This window comes from Barbus barbus (genome assembly GCF_936440315.1).
Source record: "Barbus barbus genome assembly, chromosome: 23".
Taxonomy (NCBI): domain Eukaryota; kingdom Metazoa; phylum Chordata; class Actinopteri; order Cypriniformes; family Cyprinidae; genus Barbus; species Barbus barbus.
In genome coordinates, this window is record NC_136751.1 from 12,543,580 (window position 1) to 12,563,371 (window position 19,792).

The following is a 19,792-nucleotide window of genomic DNA, read 5'->3' on the forward strand; positions in this document are numbered from 1 at the left end:
CACGAAACGAAGCTCACAAAGCTTATCTACGCACAGATTCACAAACCACTGGCTTATCTTAATAACGCGAATAATTAATTTGTTCAATTAATTCCCGCTGACGAATCTAGTTTGCCTGTAATACACTGTTCACATTTCTTCTTCTTTGGAGATCACATCACATTTGAATTGAGCGCGAAATAAATATATCCCACAATGCAATGCGTTTACAGTATGGTACTGTATTACAAATTTAGCGGGCTGAAAACAGAAAACTTCTGTATATTTACAGACATTCTGTAAAATATACAGAATGCTACTGTTTTATAAAAATACAGTATAATTTAAATTTACAGTAAAGTTTTACAGTGTAGGATAATTCATTTTGTAATGTGATATGCAAAATGACTATGCAATAATGTAAATATAAATGAATTTTAATTTTGCACTAAACATTGCACATATGTATGAGAAAATGTAAATTTAAATATAGAAAAACATTACCATTTTACATATTGCATAGCCATTTTGCATATTACATTTCAAAATGAATTATGCTACCTAAATGCTTCCATACAAAACAACACGGTCGATATCTTTCATTTTAACGAAGAAGCCTGTTCTTCAGAGAGTAAACTTTGGAGAAAGTTTGCCACTGTCTGGTTCCAATAGAATCTTCTGAAGAAAATCAAATGAGTATCTGAGCTCTTTGGGGTAACTCAGATAATTGCATAAATTAGGGCAAGCAGGAAAACACAAGCCTTCACAACACCTGCCAATCCCATCATCACCTCTGCCTTCCAGCACTATCCCAGTCTGTAAATGATCACCTGTTGAGCCACCTTTCCTGATGATCTTCAGTGAGTATGAGTATTCTTAAAAACATAAATGTGTATTTACTTAAAACACCACTTGGTATTTTTCAGATTGTTTCTCAGTGCAAAAAATACATTGCATTGAAATAACACAAAATGAGACAATATTTTGACATTTACATTTGTATTTTAAAATAAAAAAGTGGCTTACAGCCATTAATTTTATTTTGATCTATTTTGGTTGAATTTAATTAACTGTCATTATCTAAGTTGTTTATTTAGGTTTGGAGCGTAACTTGGTTATTGATTGATTTCAGATGCTCACCTTGATGAGATTTTCAGGATTTTCAGAGAGGTGGAGAATTAAGCATCGAATAACAACTTCTCTACGTTGTTCCACAGGGCTTGTCTGAAAAGTAAATCAAAATGCGGCTGCATGCACCTTGTGGTGCATAGACACAAAATGACAACTATACAGTGATTCCATAGAGTTTGGGAAGGAAGGCATTTTTTGACCAACTCATCTTTAATGACGGTGAAACTGCTCAAAGTAATAGGTAAATAAACAAAAAATTATATATGATTTGTTACCTTCAATTATAAGTTCTTGCACCAAAACTTGTTGCACATCTGGATGCATGGAAAGATGTATGAGGGAAAAACAACAGTATTAAACAGCATAAAATAACTGATAATGCTAGCATTTCATTTTTTTTTATATACATTACTTTTGGAAGTCAAATCTGGTACTTTCTCCCCTTTCAGTATTGCCTCATAATCAAAATGAAATATAACAGAAACAACACAAAATGTTAAAATCAAACACTTTTAAACAGGGATTTTCATTCCTGGTCCTGGAGATCCACCGCTCTGCACGTTTTATATCTACCTTATTAGTTTATGGCGCTCTCTCCAGATCAGTGGCAGAGGGAACGCAGGATTAAATTTACTGTTGTGATCTTAATTTCAAAGGTTTACTAGACAGAGGAATCGTTGTCATTTAAGAATAATTTTGTTTGTGTGTCTGAATCGAGATCGCCATTACTTAATGATTGTGCATGTATATGGACATCCAGCCGATGTATTTAAAATATAATATAAACCAAACCTCAAGAGTAACCCGCGCCCAGGCCCGGGCCTCACCTTAGAAAATATGAGAATATTGTGACCAAACTTTTTTTTTAATTCAGTGGCAGGAATGGGCTTACATGTACAAACTCAACATTTTCATAAGTATTCATAACACGTTTCTAATTACTGAAGCATTATTAGCGATTCAGAAATTCTGTTTAAATGTTCCTTTTTTGACTACAAATGCAATAAACGAGTAGGCCTAAAAAGACAAAGTAAATCTTACCTCTTTTCAGAGTCTACATCACCTTTTTTTTTTACCATCAATGAACAAGTGTTCATTGATGGTAAAACATCAAAATCTAATAGTATACTTAGTTTACAAAAAGTTAAGCTTACCCCTTCTCACTGTCTTCACATGTGCTTCACAAAATGGCTCGTTGGCTGGAAAAAGCATTTGCATGTCACGTGGCTCACAGTCAAATACTTAAAGATTTATGCTAGATTTACTTAATTTTACCGTTATTGTAATATTAGTTGACATGATTTATGTTTTTTCCTTTTATTTATCCATGCACTTAAGTTCACCTTGTAACTTATATTTTTGCGTTACACACACTATATATGTTAAGTAGACAATGAAAAGTTATGAATACTACGTTTTTTGTGTTTAATATATTTACTTTTATAAGTAATGGTTGTTCAGACAACGCACCGTTTTATTCAGTGTATAGTGTCAAAGACAGCAGTCAGGTCTAAAGAATTAAAATCACAATCGCCTGAATCAGTAGCAACTAAGATATCGTTTAACACTCTCAGCAGAGCATACTCAGTGCTATGGAAAGGCTTGAAACCAGACTGAAAGATTTCTGAGATACAGTTTGTACTTAGAAAATATTGTAGTTGACACGACACAATATTTTCTAGTACCTTAGAAAGGAGAGACACGTCTAAGGAAGGCTTCTTGAGAAAAGGAGTAACAGGAACAGAACCAGTTGAAAAACATTTGTTCAATAGGGAAAGCAAAGCAGGGCCAACAGACTCAATTAACAATTTAAATTACAGAGGGTGTATTACATCAGGAGGACAGAACAAGGTTTTGGGGGTGATAATAATTTCAGTGAGGAATTGAAGAGAAATGGGATCAAAGGAGATGTAGATGATGACTGGGAAACATCAACATAAACAGGGTCATTGTAAGTGTTTTCCACCTGAGACCTTAAATTTGCAGTTTTATCAGAAAAGAAGCTCAAGAAGCTTTCACATAGTTCATTTGAGGGATTTGGTATACAAATGACAGATGGATTTAAGACAGCATTTATGACAGAAAACAAAACTTTTGGCTTATTTTGATTGCTTAAAATCAGACTAGAGAAATATGCTGCCTTTGCAGACTCAGCAGCAGTTTGGTAGGTCAGAAGAGAATACTTAGGCCTACACCTCATAGGAAGATTGAAGTCTATCCTTTTTTCCATTTTCACTCCTCTTTTCTGCAAGCTTGTCTTAAAGAGAGAATTTCGGGAGTTAACCACCGTTCAGATTTAGGTTTCGATTTAAAAACTTTGAGAGGAGCAGTCACATTTAAAATGTCCATACATACATTATTTAGCAGCTCAATATGTCAGTCGATATTCAGATCAGAAAGTGATGAATCCAAAGACAACTGTGTGCTCAGTTCATTAAAAAAACACATTAAAATTCAGGTTGTACTAGGAGGAATAAGACCGAGACAGCCTGACAACATCACCAAATGGAGAAGGTGGATTTGGCAGTGACAATGAGAATAGAATTGTCTTGTGGTCAGAGATCATTTTACCAGAAATTTCAAGCTCAGAAATAGAAAGCCCATAAGTGAGCACTAGGTCCAAAGTGTGCCCTTGTAGATGGGTGGGCTCATTTATCTACTGTGTTAAGTTAAAGGATTCAGTAAGACTTAAAAACACCTTTGAAAAGGAGTTTGATGGGCAACAAACATGAATATTAAAATCACCAACTAATATAAAACGGTCATAATTTGTAGTGGTATTCCCCATTAATCCCATAAATTCAAGAATACAATCTTTAACCAGATACAACACCGCTAACAGCTAACTAAATCTCCTACCTGAGTCCAAGATTCAGTGATAAACATGAAATCCAACTTAAGGGAGGACAAACAAAATCGTTCAGCAAGAAGGTCTTATTTTCCAGTGAACAAGCGTTTATCAGAGCCAATTAGCCTTTTTCACAAGAATCGGAAGTTATGTCAGCGCAGGGTAAAATCAGTTCCGTTACAGTTCCGTGCCCTTTCGTCAAATAATGCTTCTTACCTTTTCTGTTTTGTCTTTTTTCCAAGTGGTTGTTAATCTATAAAGAAATAACATTTTACTTGTTTGTAACTTATCTGGCCACTCAGACCGCTAACTCTGGGATAATGTGCTTAACATAACGCTGGATGGTTTCTATTCTCCGTCTCCGGCATAGTCCCTTTTTTAAACAGTATCTCCGGTACATTTTTTGCGTATTATCTCAATTTACTCAGTCATTTCCCTCAGATCACCACATCATGATAAATTACTTCAAAATGACAACATTTATGACCAGATGCATATTTGTCCAAGAATATTAAACAAATCTCAGTCCGGTTGAAGCATATTAAACTCAAGACAACAACATAATCCTGATAGAATAGGAACAAAGCCATCAATCCGAGTCATCTCTTCTTTAATATGTATTTCCCAGGGCACATTATACAACGTTCATTTACGCCATCACATTAATGCAAAGGAGAGCAAATAGAAAATACATTACTTTAATAATAATAATAATAATAATAGCAAGAAAAAAAATCACGTGGAGAGTCATAATGCTCAGCCAGCAGCAAACGGACAGAATGGCAAAGCTAACTGAATTATAACTGCCGCCATTTAGAATTAAACAAACTTGTATTTGTGATGACCCGAGCTGACCAAACAGTTAATTGTGAAATGTTTGCACTTTGTAGAGTACAGTACCAGCAGTTCAAGCATTTTCATAAGATCTAATTTGTAAAAAAAGACTTTGATTCTCGAGTTCATTCTTGTTCAGTACAGCCGCTGTTGTCACCGGAAAAACTTTTACTGCAAGCGCCAATCCGGAAGCCAGAAACGCGGAAGTGTGAAAAGGGCTAATTTTGGTGGATTAATGGCGCTGGAGGTGGCAGGGAGAATTTGCCCCGGTTTGCCGTGTGCAGAAGCCGATGCGAGGAGACGCGAGACAAGGGTCAGGTGAACAGTCAGGGAAGATAGGGAGAAGCCAGCGGGAGGGAAAAATCAGCGAGGCCCAGACAACAGCAGAAGCGTGAACCGGCTTCTAGGCCAGAAACAGCATGCTGCATTCACAACTAGCCTGCAGGTGTAATTTCCATCTGAGGGAGATCCCAGCCCATCTGCCATGCTTCCTCCTACGTTTCATTCGTGTGGGTTCGAGAGGCCAATGACAAATACAGTCCTGTATATCCAATGGAAGAGAGCCACACGGTTCAAACATAAACCGTGCTGAGTCATCTTTACTGATTCCAAGAAATGAGGTACGAATATCCAGCAATGTTTGATGATCATAGGACAGACGGCAAGCCAAAACAGGCGCCATCTTCATGTAAAAGTCAACTTCATGTCTCAAGAAAGTTCAATGCAAACAGAAATATTGTCTTTTAAAATTATGGCAGTTTACAAACAGCTCTTAGGGACTACAACGAGCGACTTCCTGGGTTGGTGACATCACAAACCCAGAAATGTACATAAACCCCGCTCCCATAAGCATGCAACAAAGGGGGCGAGGACATTTTGTGCTGCTTTAGAGAAGTCAAGTCACCGTTATTTATATAGTACTTTTTACAATGCAGATTGTGTCAAAGCAGCTTTACATTAAACAGGGAAATAGTGTTTGAAAATAGTATGGCTCTCTCCTCTGGCCAGACGAAACCAGCAATTTAATTCTATGTTGCAACAATGTCAGATTGTGCAGAGGACTCATCTGGTTCCCGTTGTAGGTACTGGTCGAAACCAGAACACACACACACACAATTTCAGACAACACATTTTTTTGAGGGGGATCAAAGCTTCCCTCACCATGATCGCTTGCCCTAAATCTTCTGGTCTCAGGAGACCTCTAAAACCCAGAATATATTTGAGAAGAACATCTGGATGTCTTTAGAGAAGAGAACCTTAAGTGCTTGGCTGGATTTATCATAAATAAAGTCGAACAGGGCAAAGACCTCGGCGTCTGGAAAAAGTTCCAAGACAGACCCCCCTGATTCTCCCTGACCATTAACGCGGTAATTTAATGATGGTATCGTTGAAGATGATGTTTTTACAATCGACGTCCAACTAAGGAAATCTCCAGATCTTCCCAAAAAGTGACATTATGACCTCGCGTTATCAGCACATTCCAGGAATGCGCCTTTGTGCCCCCTAACAGGCACAGAGATGCAATGCATTGCTCAAGTATTTTAAAAGGGACAGATTATACTAGTTTCTGCTATTAAAGCAATATATTCTAAAACAATATATACAATATATTCATAATATATATTAAGATTGTTTTCATGACATGTAAAGGCTTGCTGTGTTATTGGAACTTATGATATTGTTGTAAACTTTTGATGCATAATATTCCTGATAACTATTTGTTCAGTTTCACATAATTGGTGATTAGTTAGAATTAAGGATTGTTTCATCTATGGGCTTAACCGCGTAACGGATACACATTGATATATGTTCGTTAGTTATGTAAATATCTAAAGTTTGATGTTGAACGAGAGCTGATTTCATCAGCAGTAATATGGTGTGGATGAAAATAGTCTTTTCTCATCAAGGTATGATTACAATACGAATAGAAATCTGCTCTCAATAAGTTCTTCATGTGATAAAATAACTGAACGGATAATGTATGCACAAAAAAGGGCTGTGCAGGGCGGGGCTCCGCCCCACAAGAAGAATCCGATTGGGTCAGTCGCCCGTGGGCAGATCCCAAATCAGCCCGTTAAATACAGACACCCAAGTGTTTTCTATGAAGAAAGAAAAATAAGAAAAAGTTCAGAGAAAAACTCAACTCGCTCGTCTCTCTGTTTGCTCACGCGCTGCTAAGCACTTTATGCCACTAACATCTTGGCCGAGCATTGCAACAGCGATCAAGACTGAGTTAAACTTTGAGAGAAACTTTAACATCCAAAGCCTCAGTTAAACTTCGAGAGAAACTTTAACATCAGAACCGAAGAACTGAAACCAACTTCCTAGGAGCGTCATCAAGTCAGAACGAAGCCGACCAACCACTGAAGAGTATCCTCGTGACGACGACCTCCCAAGCCGCCAATCCACGCATGATCTTTTCTGAACTGGGAAGGAACTCAACTCGAGTGAAAGCAAAGAAAGTAAGACAATATTTCCTTACATCTGCTGGAAACTGAAAAGTTCCGTGTTTGTGATTTCCCTCAGGTTGAAAACGAGCATTATAGCCTAAAACTCTCTTCAGATCAAAACAATTCATTGCAACGAATGTGTGTGTTTGTTTACGTCTTCTGTTTGTGTCATTTAGCTTAGTATTGTGTTAGAGTAGTGAAATAAACTTTGATTCTATTAAGAAATCTCATGTCTGTGCTATGTTTTTCTTGAAATCATTAGAAATGCACAAGGTAATAGTAGAATGATATGGAAAACTATTGATAAATTGATTGGAAAAGAAAAGTCAAAATGTGAGAATATTCAACTCAATATAAATGGAAAAGTTATTGATGACTCTTTTGCAATAGCAACAAATTTTAATGAATATTTTTTAAACATTGTCCAAAAACTGGCTCAAAATTTTCAAATTGTTCATTCCCCTCTTATAATCAGTGACAAATCTGATTTTAATCTTGGCTCAATAACTAAAATTAAAGTTGAACAAATAATTACTGTACTAAACAGCAGCAAAGCAAAAGATATTTATGGACTCGATACTTCTTTTCTGAAACAATATAAGGACATCTTCTCTGATCCGTTGACAATAATGATCAATCAATCGATTAGTGAGGGTATTTTTCCAGCAGTCCTAAAACCGGCGATTGTCACCCCTATATTTAAGACTGGAAACAAACATGACATGAACAATTATCGTCCAATAAGCATCCTCCCAGCTGCGTCAAAAGTGCTCGAGAAGACGGTGGCGGAGCAACTTACCACCCACTTTGACTCACAAGCTCTCTTAAATCCAATGCAATTTGGTTTCAGACGGAAATACTCAACAGACTCTGCCTGTTGCTACTTCCTGGAAACTATCAGGGCATATGTGGATCAGGGAAGGGTGGTGGGAGCAGTCTTCCTTGATCTGCGTAAAGCTTTTGATACTGTCAATCACCAGATACTTTACAGTAAATTAAAACAATATAGTCTCTCAGAGCACACCCAAAACTGGATAAGATCTTATTTGAGTGACCGACATCAGTGTGTACAAGTGAATAACATCCAATCTGCGTTTAGAGTCACCTCGATGGGAGTACCGCAAGGGTCCATTTTGGGACCCTTGCTTTTTAGCATCTATATAAATGACCTCCCTAGAGTGTGTTCGGACGTTGACGTAATTATGTACGCTGATGACACGGTGATCTTCACTTCTGGGGAAAACGAGCTGGAGATTGCTGACAAATTATCAAAAGAGATGCAAAAAGTTGCAGAATGGTTGCAGACGTCCTGTCTGACTTTAAATGTAGATAAAACGGTTTCAATGTTTTTTTTCAAATAAACGTAAATTACAACTAACTCAAGAAATTCTAATGGACAAACAATAAAAAATGTAAATGAAACAAAATATTTAGGTCTGATACTTGATTCGAACCTTAGTTTTAAAAGTCACATAAAAAAACTTGGTAATAAATTGAAATTTAATTTGATGAACTATAAACATATCAGAAATTCATTAACTATGGAAGCCTCAAATATATATCTTAATACTATGATTGTCCCACATCTTCTGTATTGCATGTCTAGTTGGTCTCAGGCGTGTAAAACATCGTTAAAATTACTTGAATCATTATATAAAAGGGCCATAAAAATTCATGATAAAAAGCCTCGCCAGTACCATCATTGTAAAATACAAAGTAAATACAACATATTGAGTTTTGAAAACCTCATTAAATATAATCAAATTTCTGCTCTATTTAAAATTACCCATAACATCGCTGCTCCCCCTTTGAGAAAATTTGTCACACTAAATTCGGAGAAAATTTCTAGAGCCACACGGTCGACAGTCAGAGGAGAGTGCAGTGTTCCCAGACGTAGAACCACATATGGCCAACAAGCGTTCTCTTATAAAGCAGTGAGCCTTTGGAATACTCTTCCAAACAAAATTATTTAATGTACAAACTATAGTACTTTTACACACCTGACCAAACAGTGGTTATTATTAAAGCAAACCTGTACACACTGAATGACTGTGATATGAATGGTGTAAATTGTGAGTAAGTGAGTGATAGATTCTTGAAGTGGAGAGTATTTTTATGATGTGAGTGAAGTAATGCTTCCATGTATTATTTTGTATATATTTTATGAATTTGTGTAAGTATAATATCAACCTGTCCAGGGACTGCGGGTGGAAATTAGCATTTTTTGCTATAACCTGGCACATGACATATCTTCTTTTTTAGACTAATGTTTTTTGTGCATTGTCCCTGATCAAATAAGATAAATTCAAATTCAAATGTGACTTTTGAAGTCTGAAATTATTTGCCAAAGATCGCATTTATCTACGCTCATGAATTTGATAACTAACTATTTGGTTTGTTTTATTGTTGGCCGCGAATAAAATAAACAAAATTGTTAAGAAATAACGTGCTGATTTTAATGCTTGCTGGACAAGTCGTTAATAAGGTACCGTTAACAAGGTATAAGTTGGACATTCTGATTAATCTCAATTAATCATATAAATACTGAATCTTAAGAGTGATTCTCTAAAAGCTAAAATTAGAACAATGTTTCTAAAGTTTACTACACCGTGGTCTTGTCCTGATGGCCGTCTAGGTGACGAGGAGGAAGAGGAGGAGTTGTTGCCATGCCATGAAAACTAGGGGTGCACAAAAAAATCTATTCATATATGAATCGGTATTGTCTTCTAATGATTATAATGGCTTCACAAGTTTCAAAATCTAAAGTTCTAAAGCAGCGGTTCTTAATCCTGATCCTCACGTCCTACTGCTCTGCACACGCTCTGCTCTGCATCTTTCTTTATTTATTTTTCTCTCTCTCTCTCTCTCTTTCACTCTCTCTCTCTCTATCTGATTTAGATCATCAGCTTGTCAGCTCTGCTCCATCAATGAACAGTGTTCCAATTATATAGTTTGTTTATAGATAGATATTTTTCACATTGCTATGTGAAGCGTTAAACATGGACGCGCACGTGGTTGCCATGGTACTGAGAAATACTTGCTGGCAAACACTTCTTAATGTTGACGATGCCATTGTTTACAGTACAGCCAGAGCACATTCTGAGGTGAGGGGCGTGACGTTTCTGAATGTCCAACCAAGAAATCATCAGAGCGTTTATTGGAGAAGGGACAGAGCTGTCTAGAATAAAGGTAATTTATGTGAAAAATATATATTTTTTTGTTTTGTTTTGTTTTGTTTTGTTAAAACGATGCATTAACACGTGTTAGACTGCACCCCATAAACCAGTGTTGGGTAAGTTACTCTAAAAATTTAATTAATTACTAGTTACTAATTACATCTTCAACAGGGTAATTAGATTACTGTACAAATTACTCTCTCCAAAAAGTATTTAATTACTTATTACTAATTACTTTCTAAATCTAATAAAGTTAATGAATGATACAAGGATAGACATTAATCAGTGTTTCACTCACCCATTCATAAAAAAATCAATTTCTTACTTTGTTCCTGAATGAATCAGCTGTTTTGAACAAATCGACTGAATAAATGGCTCGGTCATTAAGACAGTGGCTTGCTGTCACCTACTTGTAATTTTAGTCTCCTTTTTAAAAGTAGCATTCTTAAGTATCTATAGTAGTAATGTATCTATTTTTAATATCATAACATATTTCTGTGTTCTAAATTTTATTTTTAAAACATGAATTGCATAATATTATTTATCAATTTGTAAGTGCAAGTTATAATTAATTATACTTTTCTCTTTAAAAAAAATAATAATTATAAAATAAAAATAAATTAAGTCACTTAGCCAATGTAACTTTTCAGCATATCCTATTTTATTTGAAGTGTATCCCGTGTATTCTGATACAAACATTACAGGGTTAGTTCACCCAAAAATGAAAATTCTGTCATTAATTACTCACCCTCATGCTGTTCCATGACGTAGAGGAGAAGAATTGTTTTCTTTGCACACAAAATTATTCCTGTAGCTTCATAAAATTTTGATTGAACCTTTGATGTCACATGAAATATTTTACCGATGTTCTGACTACCTTTCTGTGCCTTGACCATGGTAGGTCCGTTTCTGTCTATGGAGGGTTAGAAAGCTCTTGGATTTCATCAAAAATATCTTAATTTGTGGTATGAAGATTAACAAAGGTCTTACAGGTTTGGAACGGCATGATGGTGAGTAATTAATGACAGAATTTTCATTTTGAGTGAACTATTGCTTTAATGTCTGTGGGCTAAGCCCCGGATATCCACTCACTCTAGAATCGCTCCTGGAATCAAATCCATTATTTCAGCATTCCAGCACTTTGCTCTACTGATTGAGAATGCATTGTGAAAAATGGAGCTTTAATAATTTATATGTGATAGATTATCAACTAATTATGTATCTTCCTTGCACACAATGCACTGAACATCACAGATCAGATGGAATTCTGGAAAGAGGGTGCAAAGAACAAGCATCAGCCTAATCCCATCCTGCTGTTTTTCATCAGAGAGCTTGTCAACTTTGACTGTCAAAATTACTGAAATTTAAATACTCAAACTAATTTCTACTGTATTGTTTCATTGTATTTACTTATTTTTGCTGTTCAGTGTATGTATGTTGTGCCATGATACAAAGTCTCCAGGGGACTATGGTGATGCCCTTTTTTTAAGATCCTAGATCTTGACATCCTAGATGTGAAGATTTGTAATTTGTACTTTTAAAAAGAAAATGTTCAACAATTAAAAAAAGATATTATCTGAGCTAATGCTCATGAGTTATTGTGATTTTTATGGGGTTGGGGTGGTAAACAATTGTGGATTACAGTACTGTATCACAATTGGATTGTTTTTTTGTTTTTGTTTTTACAGGTAAAAAATATTTAAACTAAATAAAAATAAAGTATACAATACTGATACTGTAGATGAAAATACAGTAATAATACTGTAAATGAAAATACAGAGACAAAGACATTGTTGTACCATACATGTAATTACAGTAATATAAATTTACAGCAATCTTTTTTTTAGGTAAGTGAGAAACTCCTCTAAGAAGTATTTTTATTATTATTATTTGTTCCCCATTCTCCAACCCTACTGAGAAACAAAATAGTCAATTTTGTAACTTGAGTCTGTTTATTTATTTATTAAAGCTATGATGTTTAATAGCATGCAAATAAAGACATATAATTGTGTACATAAATGTAAATAATAAACCAAATAATTGGATGCATAATTAACTGTAAAAATGCCAAGTAATACATGGTATCAAATTAAATTTCCATTTCTTGTTAAATGCAAAAAGTCAATGTCATTTTTTATTAAGAAGAACATAATGCAGGTCCAGAACATAGCTGTGATGGAGATGGTCACTGAGAGTCCACTGTGTCTAGTGCTGACCGGACCTATACTGCAGAGCCTTCCACAGCCTGTGGATAGCAGAGCTAATGGGTCAGAGAGCCCTGAGAGTAGTGCTGCTATTGTGTAGGCATCATTACTCATGATATGACATACAGAATACACCAGTTCAACAGAGTTTATGTATGTATATATACACTAGTAAAAATCTGAAGTGGATCAAAACCTTTCATCAAAGTTGTCCTAAAACCTAAAACCAAAATGTGTTCTTATCTTAGGACAAATTTGATTAACATTGTTGATCCACTTCAAATGCTGATTACTGTATATATCTTATTGATTGATTGACTGAATAATCTACTGTAAAAATAATAGTGGATACATTTCTGTTACTTTTCTGAATTTGAATTCTTAGAATACACAGAATTGTATTTGTTTTTCTCCATTTTTGTTGTTCAATTACATTCTTAACCATGGATTTAAAGAGCTTGAGATGAAGCTTTCCCCATTATTTGTTTCTTTGTGTTCTTCTCTGGTTTTAGCAAAATTATGTAACATTTTGGGGTAAATATACAAAATAGTAAACCAAAACTTGAAGCTAAAATAGCAAATATCTGCACGGCTACAGTAAATTTTCCAGGAGAACTGACATAAGCTGGGATAAATGTGAGCCAGACGGCACAGAATATAAGTAAACTGAATGTGATGAACTTGGCTTCATTGAAGTTATCAGGGAGCTTACGAGCAAAAAAAGCTAAAACAAAGCATAAGATTGATAGCAGGCCATTATAACCCAGAACAGTCCAGAAACCAAAAGGGGAACCTAAGTTACATTCTAGAATGATCTTTTCTCTGTAATAGCTTGAATTCATATATGGGAAAGGGGGGGATATTATTAACCAAAGCACACATATAATCAACTGTATTAACGTTAAGGAAACAACACTGAGTCTCTGTTGAAGAGGCCCAAACCATTTCATGACATTACTTCCTGGAAGTGCTGCCCTGAAAGCCATTAATACCACTATTGTTTTCCCGAGAACACAGGAGATACAAAGGACAAAAGTGATCCCAAATGTTGTGTGACGCAGCATACAGGACCATTCAGTGGGCTGACCAATGAAGGTTAGTGAACAGAGAAAACACAGTGAGAGCGAGAAGAGTAACAGAAAGCTCAGCTCTGAATTGTTGGCTCTGACAATAGGTGTTTCTTTATGAAGATAAAACAGAAAAGATACCATTGCTGTTAATAACACCCCAATAAAGGAGAAAATGCAAAGCACCATTCCCATGATTTCTGTATAGGAAAGGAATTCAACCACTTTTAATACACATCTGTCTTTGCTTTCATTCGACCAGTACTCCAAATCACAAGGAAAGCAGTCATTAGAATCTGTGAAGGAATTAAAAAATAAAAATACAAAAATAAAAATATATTGATTGAAATGTGAATCATGAAATAACTTGACTAATGGTCAGTATTTCACTTCACTTTATCTCACTGTCATGAGAGCTATCCAGCATTTACTAATTTACCTGTGCCATTACTGATTTCTCCTTCTGCACATGGAATACAGTCATAACAGCAGGCAGGTCGTCCTTTTTGCACAGCCTTCCTAGTGCCGGGGGGGCAGCTCTCACTGCACACGGACACAGGCAACTATGAGAAAATAATTTGTCATATAAAATCCTAAATGATTATTTGAATTATTAAATTAGTTGCTTTAGACCATTGAATGTTTTTTTTTTCTTCAAGATTTTAACCACTCTTCCTTTATAATATTTGCAGTCATATTCCTGTAAATAATAGTTTTTCGTTGATATTTCCAATGTTTTCAATAATGTGTATAAAGTATCAGTGTACCTGTCCACTGTTCCCTGCCCATAACATGTGTTCCTGATTGACTTGAAGACGTTGATGTTGTTCTGAAGGCAGTGAGCTATCATAGACACCCACATGCTTAAACTGCAGAGAACCATCCTTGGCAGGCTGCCAGTTCACCAGGTCATATCTTGCAACTGGATCACCTCTTGCGTCAAAGAAGATTTCTTCACCTGTTTTAACTGTGAATCTCACATCCTTCATATAATCCAACACCTGAGAGGATTGATCCAGTATTTATATTTTAATTTGTTTCATTATGGTTTTAGTTATGTTATTTTAACATAACTTAAAGTTATTTTATTATCTTCAAATACCTTTTGTGGTGTGGGCCGTTCTCCTTTGCTGCTGTTGGTGGAGGATTTAATGTCTTTCAATATATTATGTAGTGTATGTGCAATAGCATACACTGCAGTGTACACTTTATTTGCTATTCGCAGCTCTGACACATCAGTATATTCATTTTGGAGGTCTTCCAATTTCTCTAAGTAAGTACAGCCATCACTACCACTCTTTCTAAAAGAGCACTGAAAAGCTGTTTCCCAGAATTCTTTTAACAGTTCATTGTGTGGTTCTTTATCAGGGTGCACATTCACTAGGAAGTCTCGCAGGCCAACAAGTTTGGCATTTGCTACAGCAAAGCCCACTGCTCCAGAAAGGAAACTGTATTCTTTTGTTTCTGCAAGAGTTCGAGAAGTAATCCAGGATTCCGTACCAACCCACTGCAGTCCTGTGATATTGTGTTGCGCAATTAATTTCAAAAGGGGTACAAAATCTCCTAGTGCGATAAAAGCCAGCACCACCCTGGCAGTGCCTTTCTTTATCACTTCCAGTGTCTTTAGAAACTGCTCTTGTGGATCAGTTCGAAATATGGCCTCTGAATATTCAACACAAACACCCTCTAGTTTTGCAGCCTCCTCAAATGCTGCAATACCATGATTACCATAGTCACTGCGACTCCTGACTGTCCCAACCCAGGTCCAGCCAAAGTGCTTGACAAGCTGAGCCAGAGCTCTGCTTTGGTAATAATCACTGGGTATTGTTCTGAAGAAAGATGTATACCTTTTTCTGTCACTCAGGCATGCACATGTGGCAAAATGACTAATCTGAAAAAAGAAATATATTAACCACATATGTTAACCAATTTCTCACATACTGTTTTATATTTCTTTCTTCCACAATGCCTTTACTGTATATTCTTCCAATTTTTAATTCTAATCAGACTGATACAATACCTTTAAAACTGTTGGTTGAACTTTATTTTAAGGTGTCCTTGTTACAGTGTAATTATACACTTAAGTACTAAATAATATTAATTAAGTACATGTACTTACTATATGGTTAGGATTAGGGTTACATGCATGTAATTATGCGTAATTTATTTTTATTATAATAGTAAGTATGTGTAACATGTAACAAGAACACCTTCAAATAAAGTGTTACTAAAATGTATGTTATTGTTATGATGATGATGATGATTTCTATTTTCTAGATATAAATATATATTTTTAATTATTCCATTATTTCATCAGAGTTCTTACAACAGGTAAGCTGAAAGGTCCAGTGACAGATGCTAAGCCAATAGTGGGAGAGGATGTTGACTCTCCAATAATGGCAAGAACAGCTGGCGGTCTAATGCAGGGCATATTACTCAATGTCTCATCATAGCCATTCATCAAAGCCATGCCTGATTGGATAGTGTGAGCTACAGAGCCACAGGAATCATAGATCTTATAGCCCAAAGAAACACCAGGCAACAGCTCTGTGCTGTTATTTATCTCCTCAATTGCAAAAATCAGTGTCTGAGCAAATTTAAATTCACGCAAATTCAAGCTGTGAAAATAAAACATAGTTTGACTGTGTTACATTCTGCAAATAATAATCACAATGTCAGATTCAACTATGTACATATATATATATTTTTATCATTATATCATCATACAGACCTAACACATGTTGTTGGCTCTGGTTTGGAAGTGAAAGAATGAACCTTTATCAGAGCATTTCTGTGGATTGCAAAAATCGCTCCAATATCGATGTCTTTTTCCGCAGAGAGTTGAGGCAGGGAAGCCTGACCAAGCAGATGGCAAGCTTGCGCTAACCCTGTGAGATAGAGACCATATACCACCATCAGCAGTGGCACAGTCCTCTTTGCCATGTCAATATGTATGCAGAGCCAGGAGCCTCTGAGGCATTACAGGGAAATTGGTACCTTTTATTATATCTTTGAATGCTCTGGGGCTGAATCATTGACTCATTATAGAAGAAACAGTAGCGTAGCTACATATTTAGGTATTCAAGCACAGAATATGCTAAAACCTCATTGTTTGAATTGTAGATAGTGCTATAATTATTATATGCATGTACAATAGAAGTCAGTAATGTTGCTACTATGTCTCTTAGGGGAACTTTATGGTAAAACACATAATTATAGTATATCATATCCCTGCATAATGTGCTGACACCTTTAATAATTAGATACATTTTCATGGCTAAAGAGTAGGGCTGTGCCATTAATCTAAATCACAAGACAAAATAACGGAAAGTATGATTTCCCCACCCACTCAGTGTGCAATTAGAACCAGTCAGAATACTTAAATCGGGTGTGTGAACAGAATAGAGCGGGCTTACTGAAATTACATGGAAAAAAGCAAAGAAATAGGGAAGATGAATTCAGGGCAGGATAGGGATTTGGTGCAGGGTGCAAAGGATTGTCTGGTGGCCCAGAAACATTTATTCACAAGACAACATGCAATTAGTGACAATTGCAAGATACAAACTTGCAATTGCTAGAAAAAAAGTCAGATTTGCACGTTTATATCTCACAACTCCCTCGCAATTGCAAGTTTATCTCTCACAATTCTAGATTTTTTCTGAGAAAAATATTTCTCGGTATAGTTCTCAGAATTGCAAGTTTATTGTCACGGGTGCAGTGTATAAGCGCATGAAGAAGAAAAAGTCAAATAGTATTTAATAATCCACATATAGGGTATCTACAGAAGGAAGGCAGGTAACACACACACAACACAATGTTAACATGCATTCAATAACGGACAAGGGACAACTGAACAGGCTAGAATTAAAGTAGGGGTGCTAATGAGGGACATATAGGTAGTGTTGCTTTCGTCAACGAAAATTGTGACTAAATATCGTCGTCAACGAACCTTTATCACGTGACGAAAACGAAACGTAACGTAAATGCTGGTCATGTGACGATGACGATAATTAAATATATAATGCAATATTGTTGACGAATAAAAATGAGACTAAATGTGTTTTTTCGTTGACTAAAACGAGACGAAACAAAATGTTATAACGTTATTTCGTCTCGTTTAGTCGCGTTATTATTATTATTATTTTGCAGTATTTCTGTTTGCTGTGTCACTTCAGAGGCTGCATCAGGTTGCACTGCGCAGAAGCAGGCGATGTCACTTCCTCAAGCCCCACTCGTGGCATTATTTAGAAGACGACAACAAATATGTTAACATGTTTGGTTGGTAAAATAAATGTTGTAAATTCAAATCAGAGTGTCTTACTTGTCTGGCATGGATGTAATCTTAAGTCTATAAGGTAACAATAATATAAGATATATAAGATAACCTTGTTTGAAATGGGTTTGGCTAAAAGAAAATGTTGGTTTCGTCTATACTACTAGCGCAGTGGTGGGCCGTCGGGGGAAGCAGGGCCTTCTCTGCTGGCCCTAAAAAAACAAAATTGTGTGAAAAATATTTTTATTTATTATTTAGGTATCATTTTCATTTGTGTAATGTCCACTAAATTGCATATTATTAGTTTAGTTGAGGTTGAACTGGAATATCCTACATAAAAAAGTCTACTACAGATAGTGCGACCCTTTTGTTGAAAGACGTCACATCTGATTTGTGACAGCATCATTGACAGAATCATCAGCCAATCAAATTTTGACTTTCAATGACAGCCCACCCTCTGGGTCCAGCTACGTTCCCAGTGCTACCCCCAGCATTAGACCGCCCCTTTAATCAGGGATTTCTAAGGTACGAACATGAAAGTAAACAAAAAGAAAATGACAGCTGTAGTCATCGGCGCCTACACCAGATCTTGTTGCCGATCTATTAAAATCGCCTTTTTAAGGCGCTCTTTTGCAGACAAAAGAGAATAACTGAGAAAGGAAGACCTACACCCAAAGTGAATTCGCTAACAAAGGACAGCAAAGGTTTTATGCACCATTTCAACGATTGCAACCATGAGTCCTATCTGTGGCTAACAGCTAGCACCGAGCACAAGTTATTTTGTTGGCTGTGTTTACTTTTAAATCAGAGTAAAGTGGCATGGAATGACAGACCCATGGACTTTATTTACAAGTGGCAGGTGAGTGCTTTATTATTTGATGAGTATTGTATCATGCGCATTGTTATGGAGGTGTAGGTGGTGTGTTGATACTACTATGGTGTGGTGTGTGGATGTCCAGAGTTTGTACAGTTTTGCTGCTTTGGGCGCGTCATCATTTTAGAGTGACATGAATGTGCATAGTGACCCGTGTATTGGCGGATTACTTTTACTAACCATGTAGGGAAATTTACTCTGCATTTAAACCACCCCAATCTAGCCTACTATTAAAACAGTTGATCAGCTGGCATTGTTTTTTGAGAGCCTGTGTGCAGCATAATATGTGCATTATATGCATATAGCTGCGTTAGCTGTAACAGAGATGTGTAAGATGTTTACAGTTGAAGTTGAGCTTTATTGTCATTCCGCTACATGTGGGGACATACAGTGGAACGAAATGTCATGCCTCGCAGGACCACGGTGCTACATAAATACAGACATACAACATATAAAAAAGTAAAAAAACACTATAAACCTATACACAACTAACCTTGCTTACTGAAGGGCCACTGCTACTAAGTACATAACACTATATTGACTGGGTTAAATAGAATTACTAAAAAGAGACTAAAATGCAATTTTCATTGACAAAAACTAGACTAAATGTCATCAGTTTTCGTCGACTAAAACTAGACGAAAATAGTCATGGATAATTCTGACTACAATAAGACTAAAATGCTCAGAATTTTAGTTGACTGAAACTTGACTAGACTAAAACGAGTATGAACATGACTAAAACTAATAAAAACTAAAATGACAGCTTCACACAAAGACTAGACTAAAACTAAAATTAAAACAGGCCGCCAAAAACAACACTACAGATAGGTGAGGAGGCTCTAATGAGAAGGTGAACTAACTAACATAATCAAACACAGGGAAAAACTGGGCCACAGAACACATAAGAAATAAAAACACAACAAAAGTCCATGAAAACTAAGAACGGAACATAGGTG

At 36.1% G+C, this 19,792-nt stretch overlaps 1 pseudogene across 1 annotated transcript in view; it reads right to left on the bottom strand.

Moving 5' to 3' along the window:
* LOC306842993 (extracellular calcium-sensing receptor-like) overlaps nt 1–16,632 on the bottom strand; it is a 189,408-nt pseudogene extending 172,776 nt beyond the window's left edge. The window contains exons 1-4 of the transcript in view: nt 16,421–16,632; nt 16,016–16,307; nt 14,792–15,580; nt 14,457–14,690 (exon numbers count right to left, since the gene is read on the bottom strand). The product of the transcript in view is annotated as an extracellular calcium-sensing receptor-like (transcript). The remainder of the gene's footprint in view (nt 1–14,456; nt 14,691–14,791; nt 15,581–16,015; nt 16,308–16,420) is intronic.
* Nucleotides 16,633–19,792: the final 3,160 nt, after the last annotated feature.